Below are 15,567 nucleotides of genomic sequence, written 5' to 3'. Positions count from 1 at the left end.
TGCTTCAAATGATGGAGCTCCCAGCACACACCTTGAGATTTATTGCCCTGAGTAATTGAAACGGCCGCTTTGCTGAATTGCAAAGCAACACCTGCTGAAGGCTGAGGGCAGCTCGATGGGGATGGGGGGAGAGCCTCGTTCTACTTCCAGACCAACAAAACCCAACGTGCAGCAGCATGGGGACAGCCTGCCCATCCCCGCACTGGGAATATACAGCATCACTTCAGGCTGGAGAAAACCCTTTTGTTCCATAGTCGGTATTTATATCCTTAGTAAAAAGATGAAGCCACATTTCAAAACAAAATTACTCCATAATGGGAAACAATCAAAGCATGTTATTTATAAAACGTGAACTCGGCGCGTTTCCTCTCTTTGAGAATTCTAACTTTAACCTCTCTATTTTCCAAGCAATTTTTGATTTCTTTCTTTAGAAATTCGCTCCGAATTTCTGGCAAGGAGTCACTCTGTCCACCAGACACAGAGCAGCACCCAGAGCCCCATTGGAAGCACCCATCGCTCCCTCCCATCAACAGCGCTCACAATTTGGCCACTCCATCCTCTCTCCCCTTTCTTCCTTCCTTCCTTCCTATCACCACCAAACATTCCCATCCCACATTCTTCGCCTCAGCAACTCTTAAGTCAAACATACGAAACGGCGCCTTTCTTCATCCCTCCAAGAAGTAATTAGAAGTGAGAAGAGGAGCGGAGAACGTCGATGTTATCCTTCCTAAAGGAAAGCAGATTTCTAATTAGCGAAGGAAGCAGCTTCTGTGGGATTCTTCCTCCAAACAGCTGTTGCTGAGGGATCGTCTGTCTTTTTCCTTCTCTTACCCTTTCTCAGTAAAAAGTTCATTTATTTTGATGCATGCTACTGCTGCGGTACCCAATTAAAGCAGACATAAGACGTGCGTCGAGGGACACCGCAGAGAGAAGAAAGACGACTTGGTGGGTCCTAAAGCATTGCAAACAGCATCAAAGTGACACTGGGACCTCCAGCAATGGAAGCTCATCGCACCCAGCCCAGCACTGGGACAGACCCAGTAGGGTTTGGTAGTTGATGTGGGGCTTTTTTCACCTAGGACTGAGAAAATGCTTATATTGGACAATTAACCACGTACAGTAACTATAGAAATCTGCATACAACAACGAGATTTAAAAGAGGAAAAAAAACAAGGCACGCAACACGCTGTGTTCTGAGGATGCCGTATGAAGGCATTCAGGTGAAAAAGATTCTCAGACACCAAATATAGAAAGTTAACATTTTGCTAGGAAGTTTTTTTTTTCAGGCTTCAGCCTGGAAGCTGCAGGCACACACACACCAAGTGACAGCATCAGATGCCTTCCGTGCCAAGCAGAACCAAAGCAAAACCTCCCTGCCCTGGTATGAGATCCTTTCCTGATAGAATCATAGATGGGTCGGGTTAGGGGGGACCACAATGATCACCCAGCTTCTCCCCTTGCCATGGGCTGGTTGCTACCCCATAGAGCAGGTTGCCCACTGATGGCCTTGAGCACCTCCAGGAATGGGGCACCCTCACATTCAGGACATGATAAAGCTGATTGTTTTCAAACCATGCCAACCTGCAGGTCGTGATGTTACTCATATACATATGTGCCACGTGTGATGCTTTAAGCCAGCCCTGCATCCCTGGGGCTGAAGACTACTGTGGCACACAGCCATACCGTGCACCTCACTCCCTATCTGCTCAGCCCAGCCTCTGTTGGTTGGTGTACTTACATCAGCTCTCCTTTGCTCTTCAGTCCATATTACACCATTGCAATCCAGTGCTATAACCCAACCCATTATGGCCATCAGCCTGATCAAGGAGATTGCTGCATATAATAAGCGTGCATAACGCATATGCAGGAAGCCAAAGACACCTCTGTATTTTTGGTTTTGTAAAGACAAATAGCCTCAATTGTTTAATCAATAAGAGTGCCTCTCCAACTCCTACTGTTATTACAAAGCAATTTCAGACAGAGTGAAATAGAACCACTGCATCTATATTCCTGTCAAAGCAGACAGCCCTGATGGGCCGGTGAGCCATCTACCTGGACACATCCCGTGCTCCCAGAGCTCTCTGCAGCCCCTTCTATCACTGAACAAGCTGAATCACCACTGCGTCCCAACCTCTCCCTAGCACCTGGCTTCCCATTGGCCTGAATGGGGATTCATCCAGGGAATCTTCTCCATTTTTGGTCTCTAGATGCACTGGAGCATCACCGTCCTGCACGAAGAGTTATCTTCACAAGTTCTTAAGACACCAACAATGAAGAATCCCATTGTTCTCCTAATTAATTCGGCAATCTCAGTGAAATAATACAAGCTGCAATTGTAATTCCAAGCTCACCCCTCGACCACTGGAATCAACTAATTAAATAACAATCAGCGCTACTGCTTGCATTTAGAAGATGGACTATTCCTTTTTATTGCCACAATTAGGGAAGGCACTCAATAATCAGAATGAAATACAAATTTACCCAGGAGCCCACTAAATTATGACCATTCATACTTTGTTTTCTTTTCACCCAAGCATAAAGATAGCAATTTCTCCTGTTCCCTGCATCTTCAAACAGAAAAGGCAGAGATGTGTGGAGGTGACCAGCTGCAGACAGCCCTGCTGTGCTGCAACATCTTCCCTTCCTCCCAGATAGGATAACCTCTGTTTTTTTTTCATCAAGGTCCCTCATAACCATCTTGAGCTGCAGCCTTTATTGGATAAATCAGCGTGGGGCTGCACTCATCCAGGTGGAGATTTCAGCTAAATAGGGAATTGATCTGGTGTTGCTGGTGGGACCGGGACGTGCTCAGATTCTGGGAGAGACAACATAAGGAGGTGCCAGGTGGACAGTAGGATCCATCCCAATGGTGTCACCTCCTCTCCATGTCCCTAAGGGACAACTGGATCACAGCACATCACTAGCATGCAAACACTAGATACTACAGACAGAGCAAAATCAGTATGTAGAAAAACAACTGGGGAATAGTTCTCCATTTTAAGGAGGGATACGTTGACACATCTGCCATGTTTTGGGGCTTTTTCCTTCTCCTGCATTACCACCAATGGCCCAGAGGTGCTGTGTGCTTGTACCAGTGCCAACCCTTCCCTCCCATTCCTTCCAGCCTTGCTCCAGCAGAGTCCAACACCAACATACTGCATCCTCTCTAGTGCTGAACTGGACACTAAACTGGAGAGCTGTGGGTCCCTCAAGTAGAGAGCAGCATCGTGTTGACCACTGACCTCCAGCAGAGGACACTGAACCACTGACTACCACTCTTTGGGTTCTTCATCCATGCATCCATCAAATCCATATCTTTCCACTCTGGAGAGAAGGATGCTATAGGGAACCACATCAAAGGCTTCACTAAAGTCCTGACAGACAACATCAGTTGTTCTTCCCTTGCCCACTGACACAGCTGTGCACAACTGCCCAGCCTTTGGGTTGAGACCACATTAGCATTTATGCTGTGGGGTGTGTAATCATGGCACACAGTTCTGGGACCGACCTCTTGGGTCCACAGGAGCCAGAGGGGATGGGATGAGCACCTTCAAGGCAGTAAGGCAAGAGACACCCACAGCAGAACCACAGAGATAGGCTGGCACGGATGGCAGCAGCAGGAGGAGGTGTGAAAATTAAATTGGGTAAAAGGCAGGTGTTGGGGGAGGAGTGGGGGCTGCAGGAGGAGAGGTAAAGCAACAATCACACTGAACAATACTTATATTGTGCTGCTGTCACCGTACTTCCCAACGTTTGCTAAACGCTCCTGACTGCTTCAAGGAGAAGAAATAGAAGGAGTTTTGAAGCGCATAATCACTCCGTCAAGGGGAAGTCATGTCTCTGTTGGGTCCAACCAGAGCTCCTTGCTCCACCAAAGCCCAACTCAAAAGCCACACTGCTCTGCTACACCACAACACATGACCCAAGGGTTGGCAAGCATCTCTGAGAGCACGAAACCCTGCAAAAGCCCATCTCCATCCCAATCATGCCATATCTTATGCAGCCATTGGGTCACAACCAACAACAACTGGAGGTTGTTCCCATAGGCGGAGCATGAGGAGTCAACTAATAGCAGACAACCCATCCACCCTATATACACTATAGGCTGGCTTTGCTGCTACCAAGGCTGGGAAGGGCTGGGAGATGCTGCTTCCCTCAGCTCATCGCCAACGTGGAGCCCAGTGGACCCACTGAGAGGGCTTTGCTGGAGCTCAGTTTCAGGAAGCCAAAAGATCACCATCAAAGTTTATAAATGGCTCCAGAAGATGAGAGAGTCCTTGGCCTGCACCCATAGAATGAGGATTTGGAAGAACTCACAAGGAAAAACAGATTAACTTGTCCCGAAGGAGATTTATGCCCAACCTTTGCCGTGTCCGGTATCAGAAATATTTCCATCCTATCAAAATAAAGAAGAAAATCTTGACTGCATAACCCTTTGCTCTTCACAGTTCTCATTCTCTCGCCATCCCCGCGAGCGCCCAATCTGGATGACTTTGAGCTCAAGGGTATCTTGCAGCAAAGCAGGTCTGCAAGGCAGACGCTGTGCTACGTGGGGGAGGACGGGCTCAATGCTGGCACAGAGACCACGGGTACGCTCTAAAAACAGCCACAGATTAAACTAAAAAGACCTTTCCCAGTGCAACTTTTTAAAGATCATTCTCAATTAATCAAAACAATCCACTTTCGGCACTGAATTGCAAAACTTCTTTATCAGGGAGGGGGAGGAACAGCGGGGCATCTCTCCAAGGAGCAGAAAAAGGAAAGCAGCAGCACAAACCCCAGGAAAGGTGCTTCTGCCATCAGAGCGTTGAAAGCTCTAATCACAATCCCATAAACGAGTTACCTTGATTAGCCCAGCCCCATCCTGGCACAGTTGCTCTTGTTTCCCCGACACTGTTTGATCTGTTAAGTGCTTTCCATTCCCCCCCCAGGCAGTGGTTCAGAAGGGTCATTACCATTCAGCAGACACACACGTGCCTGTCGTGTTTCGCTCTATTAGAGCTTGCCACGTTCACACAAAGCGGTTTTTAGCAGCCTCTCTTCCCCATCCCCAACCGCTTCTGCAGTTGTGCAACTTGTCCCAAGCCCTGCATGTTAATTAAAGGAGAAAGAAGAGGCTGCGCTGAGAAGGGAGGAGTTGTGGAATGCTTGGGATCTCAGAGATCGCTCAGCTCCAACCCTATGCCATGGGCTGGTTGTCCCCACTCTGTCAAGCATCAGGTCAGCTCACCCACAGCCCCATCCAACCCGACCTTGAGCAGCTCCGGGAATGGAGATGCTTTCCTTGGGCCCACTATCAAAACCCTTGTGCTCTCACTTCCTACAACACACTGCCACAAAGAGGACACATATTTACAGCCCAAACCACGTGTCCCTGCCGTGTCCCTTGGTGCTGGATAACAGCATCCCTCATGGATGGGCAAACTGATACCTCGGCAACCACCACCAGCATCCTGCTCTGGTTTAGGGCAGACAAATCACACTGGTGGGGTTTGGTGCAGCAGCAGCTGTATGTATCTCAGCCCTATCACACACATTGCAAGGAACGTCCCCTTTACAAAGGACACACACACAAACAGGGAGATGCACAGCAATGCCTCCATTCCTGCTCCTCCTCACAGCCACCAGCACACACCTGAACCAGATGCAGCTGTTAACGTTATCAATTCTTAAAGAAGTCCCATTAATTTCCCTGCTTTCCCAAACGCAGCCCTTCTGCTGACACAAGGCCTTTCCCAAAACGCTCCTTCTTGTTGCTGTCGACGTTTACAAACTCTGCCGTCCCCATCTGTCCAGTTAATTACTTTGTGCAGTAGCCTGTTAGCTCCTTAAAAAATGAAAGAAGACCCAATTATCATTCTGGGCAGCTCCTTCCATCCCGAAGAATAAGCGCATCCCCAGCGCTGTAATGGCTTTGTTACTGCTTTAAGCTGACGACAGACTGTGCAAGACTTCCTTTATTCCAATGGGACGAGGGCACAATTCCCAGCTCCCTTCTCAGTGCCATCTCCCTGCTCTCCCCTTTGGGATACCCCCCACCCATCCCCACACGCCCTCTCCCCACCACGAGGCACACGGATGGGTGTCGGTGCCATTCATTGGGATGAAGGCAGGACGGTTTCGCTCCGGTTTGCCTTCAATGAGAGCATTTTCCCCAGAACAAGGGGCTGAATTCAGCTGCCTGATCTCTGCGAGTTGCCAGAGTAACCAAGGGCTGGAGCTGCCAGGGCCACGCAGCAGTGAGGGCTGGCACTGCTCAGTCCCCAGTGGCAATGGGGGCGTAGATGAGGGGTCCCAGCCTCCAAAATCTCCCTCTGAGCGAAAGCGTGTGGCCTCTGGAGATGCAGAATCATTGCCATCACCTGCTGGGGATGCTCCCTCTCTGCAGAAGTGAGGATAGCCTGATGTCACCTCGCCCCAAGAACCAGCCCTGTGCTCCCAGAGCTGCAATGCAGCTCTGCCAAAGGGTTTTTCCCATCTGAGATGTGGACACACAACCCAATGAGATGGCTGCAAGGAGATTTGACAGGTAAACGCCCTTCAGCCTGAAATAAAACACAATGAAGTCTCATTCCTTAGTGGCCCAGAGCACCAAAGGTCAAACAGAAGCAGCTGGTACAGAGAGGACATCGTTTGTGCTCCTCTCTGAAGGTTCCATTTCTCGCAGCCATCCTGGTGCACAGATCCAGGTACCCAAAGAGGGAGTTGCTCTGAGCCCATCTCACAGCCCCCAGAGCATCAACAGCCATAGAGCGCTGTTCCTGCTCTGTCACACACCCCTGGGACACTGCTTTACCCTCTTGGCTCCTGCAACCTTCCCTCTCCAGCCCAAGAAGGCTGGGACAGCCCTAACCCATCACCGCTGCACGCAGCTATCTGCAGCGCTGCTCCCCTGATGGATTCACCCTCTGCCTCTGCAGGCTGCGCCCATTTGTTCTTTGCCTTTTGCTCCCAGACCCCATAAAGAACTTTCCCCTGTCATCATTAGGGCCGGCGCCTTCCCGCAGCCGCTGACTAACGGCTCCCGGTGGCTCCATGTGACTCTTTAACAACTATTCCACCCTTACCTCATTTCTGATGCAAAAAGAACAGTGCCCCAGATACAAAGCAACTCCGAGCTCCTGGGCTGCAGTGACCGTGTGCCATGAGCACACACTTGTGCACGTTTGCACGCTCACTTTGCCAGGGCAACCATCACTGAAGCTCAACGCTTCCCCAACAGATTCACTTCTGTCCTAGAGTGGAGCCCTTCATCAGTGCTAATAATGGGAATAAAACCAACCCTGTTGCCACTGCCCCAGGAAGAGGCTCCTGCCCCATCCAACCCTGGTGGGAAAGGGAAAGACCCCCCTTTCCATTCAGTTGAGTCTCTTCTCCACTAAAGGGCTGCGGCAAAACCCTCTGTTAGTCACAGCTGGAGAACTGGAAGGGAAATAAAAGGGACCTGTGAGTAATGCGACTCTATAAAAACATAACCACCTCAATAATGGGAAAATCAAAACCTCCACGTAAACAAACCAGGGGAAACAGGAGTGCTTGAGCCAAGCTCAAAAACTCCCATCTGCACAACTGCGTTTGGAACGGTGTGTCGGGAGCGATGCCTCACAACAGCAGCTTGGAAATGGTGCATTTCTGGGCCTGACATATGTGCAAACACACAGACACTGCCTGCGGTGTCCGGGAATGGCCTTCCAGCCGCTGCCATCGCAAGAAGGAAAGGTGAGGAGTAGAGAGGCTCTATGGAGCATATGCGCAGCTTTAAGAGCTGCATTTATGCAAGCAAATGGAGCGTGTCAGCTGCACTGCATTAACGCCGATGTCTGCAAAATGGACTCGGGTTTTTCTGTTGCTGGGACTGGAGATTTGCTCAGCACAACAGAGCAGAGCTGTGCCGACACCTCCTCACCCTCCAGTCCTCGCAACACACGGAGCACAAAGCAATGCTCAGGAGCTCAATGTGCCACAGCGTCCCCAGCAGCCCGAAATCAAAGCAAAGGAGTATTTGAGGACAACTTGCCTCCCTCGTGGCAGCTCCAGCACAGACCTCAGCAGGCTCTACCTCCCGTCTCTCATAAAGCCATCTTCCTATTCCTGGATGTCACCTGGAGATCTCTCCTAGCTCTGCTCTCCTCCCCATCTCCTCACTGCCAGAACAAACCTTGCACGATCCTCCTCTTGACACACAGACATTCCCTGAGATCCGAGCACTACGGAACGAGTTCTCCTACAATAAGATAATTGACTCCGTCTCCAAAGGATAAACATGTCAAGATATGAAAACCTCTCTTTTTTCCCCCCACAACCCTCTTACCAGTGCAATGAAGATGTGATTGAAAACGCCGCGTTCTGGGTTTACGAGCTATATTCTCCTAATTCATCATCCCAAATAAATTGTTCCATCATTCCTGCTAGTCAGAGGCTCCTCCAAGTCAGACGAGCCCAAAGCAGAAGTTGAAACACACTCAGAGCAGCAGCAATATTCATCTCCCTCCCCACTCTGCAAACGTTCACTCATCGTCTCTCACCCGGGGTTAATTAATCTTTCAGAAGCACTCAAGCCCACCAAACACAGCAGAACGACCCCAATGGCTGCAGAGCATCCCCTGCACATCCTGCAGCTCAACGGTGAACCCAAAGCCATGGGGTGTGCAAAGCCATGCAGCCACCCCACACTGAGCTTCACCCTTTGGGAAAGCAAGCAACAACTGCATTGCATGGAGGGTACAGGAGAAGCATCATCAGGGCTGGGATTTATAGGGTTGTGCTTCATGCAGAGGATGTGGGGATGAGGAGCTCCAGCAGACTCCGAGCGTGACATTGGCTTTGGTTTCTCTCTTCCCTTGTTCCCATAAAGCACTCTTCACTTCCATAATTGAACCTTCAGCAACAAAGAACCTCTAATGGATGAAGCAATTTCGGGGGAAGCCGGGATCCTAAATCCAGCCAGACAACAGGGTCCCTAAATCCAGGCAGGGAGCAGCTCCTGGGCTGAGCTCAAGGCAGCCCTGCTTCAATCCTCATCTGGGGCCACTTAATGGCCCTGAAGGATGAGGTTATGGCACTCGGGGAGAAGGATGGCACAGGCTCAAAGAGGAGATGGTGCTGATTATACTGCCAGCAAAACAGAAATGCTGGGGGAGAGGAGCAAGATGTGCAGCCTAGCATTGAGCATCGCCTGTTGCACGAAGAAATGGGTACAACGCTGCCCAAAGGAACAGAACCTGAGCACAGCGCTGGTGGATTCTGCTCTTTCTCTCAAGAAAAAGACGAGATTAATGACATAATTAAAAGACGTGAAGGACAATAAAGACCGTATTTGGAACCTTGTTTTATTTGCTATTGCCTCGTGCTGCCACGCTGTGCGGTTCACCTACAGCAGCTCCTCAAGACGTATCATTTCAATTTTAAAGCGGCCAATGTACCCAGCCCTGGCTGATTTGCTCCTGCACCTTCCTACAAAGCTGCACAAACATAAAACATGCCTTTTTCTTCATCACAATTGATGGAGCACTCACAGAGCCATGTCCTGCCCTGGTCCTGTATCCACAGCCAGCACTCAAATCCCCCCTAAACCCTCTCCTCATTACAGGGCAGAGATGAGCCCCAGCCTCTCCCACACACTCTATGGGCCCCCAATCATCCCTTGTTGCTCTTCTCTTATCTCTCACCAGTTTGCCGACATCATTTTTAAGGTACAGATACCAGGGCTGCACACAATGCTCTTCCTACTCGTATTCATTATTTCTCTGCTCAGGCTGCCAAAGATAGCACTAACACTCCCCGAGAATTCACACCACGCCAGGACCAGCTCGTTATTGATAAGATAATGAAATTAAGCTCTGGCTCCTCACCTTGGCAGCAGCTCCCAGCACTGCCTCTCTCCAGGTGTGGGTTCTGCTCCCTTCTCTCATTAGCAGGTTTTAGTAACTGAGCACCGCTGGGGCCGTCTGCGCATTTCCCCTTATTCCACCCTAAATAACGGGATGCCTTGACTCAACATCAACACCCAACCCTCAATCCCACGCCTGCCACCTCATCTTGGTGACGCACATTGGGTCACACAGACCCCCCCCCAACCACAGGCCATGCACAGAACCAGAGCTCAGCATCCAATGCCAGGAGGGAACCCAACAGAAACACAGCCGGATGTTCCACCCACCATCACAAAAGGCTTTGATATGGAAGATGCTCGCAAAGACAAACAGGACTCAGACTTCCCCACTGCTTCCGTATGGAAACACATTCTTAGGGACCATTAAAAATGGGATTATTGACTAGATAGCAGCTCAATGGACTAGCTTGCAAATACATCTTTCGACAACTCTTAAGATGCAGATTAATTATCTAACAGACCGGAACGTTGCCTTGTTGCCTTTTTTTTTTCCCACAGACTTCCTAATGATGTGTGCATAAACAAACATCCAGACAGCTCTGTTTGCCTCTGTTTGCATTTGAAGCGGCTGCGACGCCGCTCAATAACTTAAATAGCGACTGAGGGGACTTAAATCTTGTTTAATACCCAGCAGGAGGCAGAACAAAAGCCGTGTCAGCCTCAATCACAGCACGACGGGTTACGGTAAGGAGCCCTGGGAGGTCCGGATGGCCTGAAACCAAAACACCCATTTCTCAAGCACGGAACTTCAGGTAGCACCGAGTCGTTTCTATAGGGTTTCCCTTAAGGAAATACAGCGCTGACAGCCAGCACTGAACTCATGTTTCCATTGATGTTGGCCTAAAGGTGCTGTACTACTGAGACTGTGTTAGAACCTACAAACCCCACCTTGGTTTCCAACGTGGCATTGCTAGGGTTGACCCCAAGGCAGGGCTGAGATCAGCACACCTGACCACCCATAGATGTTTTCAGCTTCCAACCACGTTCCTCCCCTTCTGACGGGTTACGGCACCATCAACCCGTTGGATGTCAAACCCAATGCAAGAGGAAGGTGTGAAACGTTCTTATTCCACTTCACACCCACTTCCCCTCGGTGTGTGAACGACAAGGCAGAGCTGCGAGGCAGCGATGAATGGAACCTGGAGAGCAGCAGATGCTCCGTGAACGCGAGCACCATCTCTGCCCCGTGAATGCCGCTCGGTCTCAAGGCGCGCGCAGCTCGTTACGCACCAGATGTTCCCAAATCTCACACAAGGAGAAGCAAAAATCCCATCCCTCCCTGCCCTCAATGTGACAGACCCAGGAGAAGAACTGCTCTGCAGCAACAGCACGTGGGAAATGGGTGCCGGGAGGTCCCGGAGCTCACACGACTTGTTTGTGCCTGGGATGCGTTTCTGCAGACTCATTGCAAAGCCCCGCAGAGCGGCTGTTATGGGGTCAGAGCAGCGTTGCCATTAGCTGGGATTGCCGGGGTGCTCCGTTCCTCTCGCTTTATGCATATGCAATACGGCCGCCACGGAGCTCCTCCGCGCTGCTTCCACATCACCGTGCAGATGCCGAGCTAGCCAAACAAAGTGGGAAGCGGGCGGGGAGGAGCAGAGCACAAAACCCACACGCCTGGCTCTCTCCCTTCACTAAGGATGCAAATCAATCCTGCAGACATCAAGGAGGAGATCCGAGCTGCCTATGAGGGGCACAGGGGTCGGAGGGGGGGGGGATGTGCAGCCCCATAACCCCTTTGCGCTCCCATCGACCCTCCTCCATTATATTCCCGTTTTCTTAACTGGGGAAGCTGGCACCGCTCTCCCCAACCCCCCCCCCTACCAGAGCTATTTATTGCCCAGCAATAGACCACCGGCAGAACCTAATGAGGAAATCAACACCATTAGGTCCGTGGGTACATCCTCAGCCCCCATTTTGTTAAGCTTCCGACCTGCAGCAGCATCAGGAAGGCTCAATGCTGTAAGTCCATCCTCTATAGGGCACGGCAATCTGACCCCCAGGGTCACTCCCATCCAGCTTCTTCAGAGCTAATTAGCCCCACTTGCCTGTCTGCTGTGCTCTACCCCAGGTTTGCTTGGTGTGTAAAGGCATCCCATGGCAAAAACCCCTCCTGCCATGGCACAGCTCCATTGGGGTCCCTGCCTCGGTGACAGCAGCAAGGAGGGGGACAGAACCATCCCTGTTGTCACCACTTGATTTACTTGGGGCCCTCAGCTGCACCGCTCTGACCTACAGATTTACAGCACCTGCACTTCATTACTGCCTCTTTAAACCACTCAATCACCAGTGATGTGCTGCACACAGGGACGTCCTGACACAGCAGCCCACCCTTTGCCCTCCCCACTCCCCCACCAGAGCCCCAGGTGCTTCCAAGCACTGCTGTGACGCTGCTGACCCCACCACGAGGCTTCCCATAGAGCACAGCAAGCTGCAAGCAGCACGGCAGCCAACAAGTGCTGGAGCAGCCCACCCATAGGGATGCGTGTGCATAGAAACCAGGCTGAGCTCCCCCCAAGCCTCTCAATGCTGTATCACACCCAGCTGTCCCTGCTGCCCCCAGCAATTAACAGGAAGGCTGGCCAGGCCTCCCAGCAGCAGCAGCAAGGAACAGGATTCAGCCCTAACTTGTGCTGTGCATGAAGATCTCCCCCTAAAGACGGTGAGGATCGATACGCACAGCCCAGCCACGTCCCCGGGCCTTTGCTAAGGGCACTGCCCAGCTGCACGCCCTCAGCGCCGCCTGCATGCAAAATGAACTTAACCCAGACCCGAGGAAATGGAAGTTTGTTGGAGGAGTGAGCTCTCCTTGCCTGTACAGCACAGTCACAGCACGCACCCACCCCATTCTCACCCCATTGCTCGCACCCCCCTGGGCCATACACACACAACGCAGTGCATCCCCCCGGGCCATCTGCTCCCAGCGCGGCTGTGGCACAAAGCAGAGCTCCTGCACTGCACGCAGCTGCTCTCCCAGCAGACCCAAAGCCCCCAGCCCAGCTCCCAACCTCGGGCATCGCTTAGCACCGAACGCAGGGAATCAAAGCCCTGCGACACCGAAGGAGCCACACGCACAACTTTCCCAACTTCTGGCTTCTCTCAGCAGCCCCGACCCGAAATGGGAACCGATGGGGAAAGGCTGGGCATCACTTTTCTCCCCCAGCGGTCCCCGTGCACACACACACACACACACACACACACGGTGCACACTTGCGGGAGCCTCCCTGCAGCCGCCTCCCACCGAACACACCGCTGCTCCCGTGCAAAGCGAAGGCGCACGGCGATCGGTACCCGGTGCCGTGACGGTGCTGGGGATGCTCAAACGATACCGCGGCCCTATTGCCACCCGGGGAGGGGAGGAGGAGAGAGAGGAATGGAGCGAGGAAGCGTCGATGCCGGGACTCACGGACACGGCTCAGCCCGACAGCGGGGCAGGAGGAGCTGAGGCGGAAGGCCCCGGGGATGCTGCGGGTTCCCCGGCACCGCTTTCGCCGCAGCGCAGCCGACGTGAGGTCACGGTCCCGAGGGTCACACCTACGAGGGTTCAAGCTGCGATGGAGCCCCGACGGCAGCGATGGACGGCACGGCACGGCGGGCTCAGCCGGAGTTCGGGCGGAGCGGCACGGAGTGAAGTTGGGCCCGGGTTCAGGGGGGGGGGGGGGGTTCCGCACGGTTCCCTCCGTTGTCCCCAGGCAGCGCCGCTCGCCCGGCGCGGTCCGCGCAGCACCAACCCGCACGGCTGCGCACACCAACGCCGCCGCCGCGAACCCTCCGCCTCTCACCGGCCCAACTCCGTCGCCGTTCATTCCGCAACAAACGCTCCTTCTCTTTCCCGTCCCAAGGCTGAGAACAACGGCCACGCGGAGCATCTCCCACCCGCCGAGCGCGGAGCATCTCCCGGACCACCAACCAACCCCCCCCCCCCCAACCCACCGCCCGCTCCCCCTCCTGCCTCTCCGCCCCGAACTTCGGCTCCCCCCGAGGTCGGCACCCCACGGCGCTGCCCCCCTGCCCGCCCCGCACCGCTCCCCCCGGGCGGCTCCTACCTGCGCGGCGCGGCTCTGCCCGCGGTGCTCCGGGTCCGATCCGACTGTTCGAAGCCCCCAGCGGCCGCCGGGGGAAGTGCAGGGGGCGGGGGGCGGTGTGGGATTGGGGGGGGGGGGTTGAGGGGCAGTGGGAGGGCGGAGGGGTGGGATGGGGTGGGATGAGGGGAAGGGGCGGGGGAATGGGGAGTAGGATGGAAATGGGATGGAACGCAAAGGAAAACACAGAGGGATGGGATGGGATGGGATGGGATGGGATGGGATGGGATGGGATGGGATGGGATGGGATGGAGAGAGGGCTCAGAAATGGGAGGGAGTGATGGAGAGGAGGATGGGGCAATGGGGAGCAGTGCAGGATGGAGGGATGCAGGGAAAGAGAAGGATGGGGGTACGACAGAGGGATGCAGGGAGGGCAGAGAACCGAGGATGGAGGGAGGGAGAGAGGAGGATGGGAGCAGGACAGAGGGGTGCAGGAAGCTGAGGGTGGAGAGATGCAGAGATCACTGCTTCCAAACGGGACTGGTTTTCTTAAGCCCAGACTCAGCACTCCTGGGAGGGACGTTTGATATCTGGAAGGGCTCTGTCTTCCCATTGATCCCCCCTCATTTCTTGCTTTGGGCCTCACTCCTTTCACCCACAGCCCTGCTTCTCCCCACACGTTGTAGAATCACACAACCTTGGAATGGTTTGGGTTGGAAGGAGACTTACAGCCCCCCCATCCCCACTCCTGCCCAGGACTGGCTTCTCCCCTGCCTTGGGAGCACGGGGTGAGATGCACCAGCACACAGCTCCTGAAACCTCCATGCAAAGATACATCCCATGGGGACCAGGAGTGGGGCATGTAGGACCTGCCCCATAGCATCCCTCAGCTATAGGGCACCAGGAGTGCCGCACCAGGGTTGGTTCCCAGGTGGTGTCCATCCTGCTCCATCCTCCTGTGCTGTACTGCAGCTCTGTGTGCCCACTTTGGTTGTTTGTTTTCTAAAAGCAAGAAGAAAAACCAAAGCTTCTAAACCCATCTATTAGCTGGACTCCTGCATTTGGAGCAATGAACTCTCGTTTGACAGAAATTCATCTTCCCCTCCTGCTGGGATGAAAGAGAAGCAGAATCAACTTCACAAGAGAAAAAAAGCCGCCTCTGCTCCGGAGACAGATTGCTCACAGGGCACGCAGGGAACAGGAGCTTCGAGCTCATCCCTTACACATCAATCCCTGCAGGACAACAGCCACAGCTCATCATCACCCTGTGAGCAATACCCCCCCTTTGCATTGCCCACCCGACCAGCCTGGAACCCCTCATTCCCAGCACAGTGCTGCATCCCAGCTGTGTTTCCCTTTCATTTATGGCCACGTGGTTGGGCACAGCGATGGGCTCGGGGCTGAGCACTGCACAGGATGGTCCCATTCACTCAGTGGGATGGGCTGAGCCACGCCGCCCTCTTCCCCTTCTCCTCCTTCTGAGTTTGAGGTTCCAACCTCACCTGCTCTCTCCCGTTGCTCGGTCCAATGTGGGGCTGCGAATTGCTTCACCAAGCACTGCAGAACAGCATCCACAGTCCCAATGAGGATGTGTGGGGTGCTCAGAGCCCTCTGCAGTGCACCTTTGTGATGACAGTGGCAAAGGTTGTGCCA

At 53.1% G+C, this 15,567-nt stretch overlaps 1 protein-coding gene across 1 annotated transcript in view; it reads right to left on the bottom strand.

Moving 5' to 3' along the window:
* Positions 1-14,009, bottom strand: part of GRIK4 (glutamate ionotropic receptor kainate type subunit 4) — a 106,592-nt gene extending 92,583 nt beyond the window's left edge. Inside the window, exon 1 of the mRNA XM_072354867.1 lies at positions 13,939-14,009. The gene's annotated coding sequence lies outside the window, so the exon portion shown is untranslated. The remainder of the gene's footprint in view (positions 1-13,938) is intronic.
* Positions 14,010-15,567: the final 1,558 nt, after the last annotated feature.

This window comes from Excalfactoria chinensis, chromosome 21 (genome assembly GCF_039878825.1).
Source record: "Excalfactoria chinensis isolate bCotChi1 chromosome 21, bCotChi1.hap2, whole genome shotgun sequence".
Lineage (NCBI taxonomy): Eukaryota > Metazoa > Chordata > Aves > Galliformes > Phasianidae > Excalfactoria > Excalfactoria chinensis.
This window is presented reverse-complemented; position numbering and strand designations above follow the sequence as displayed.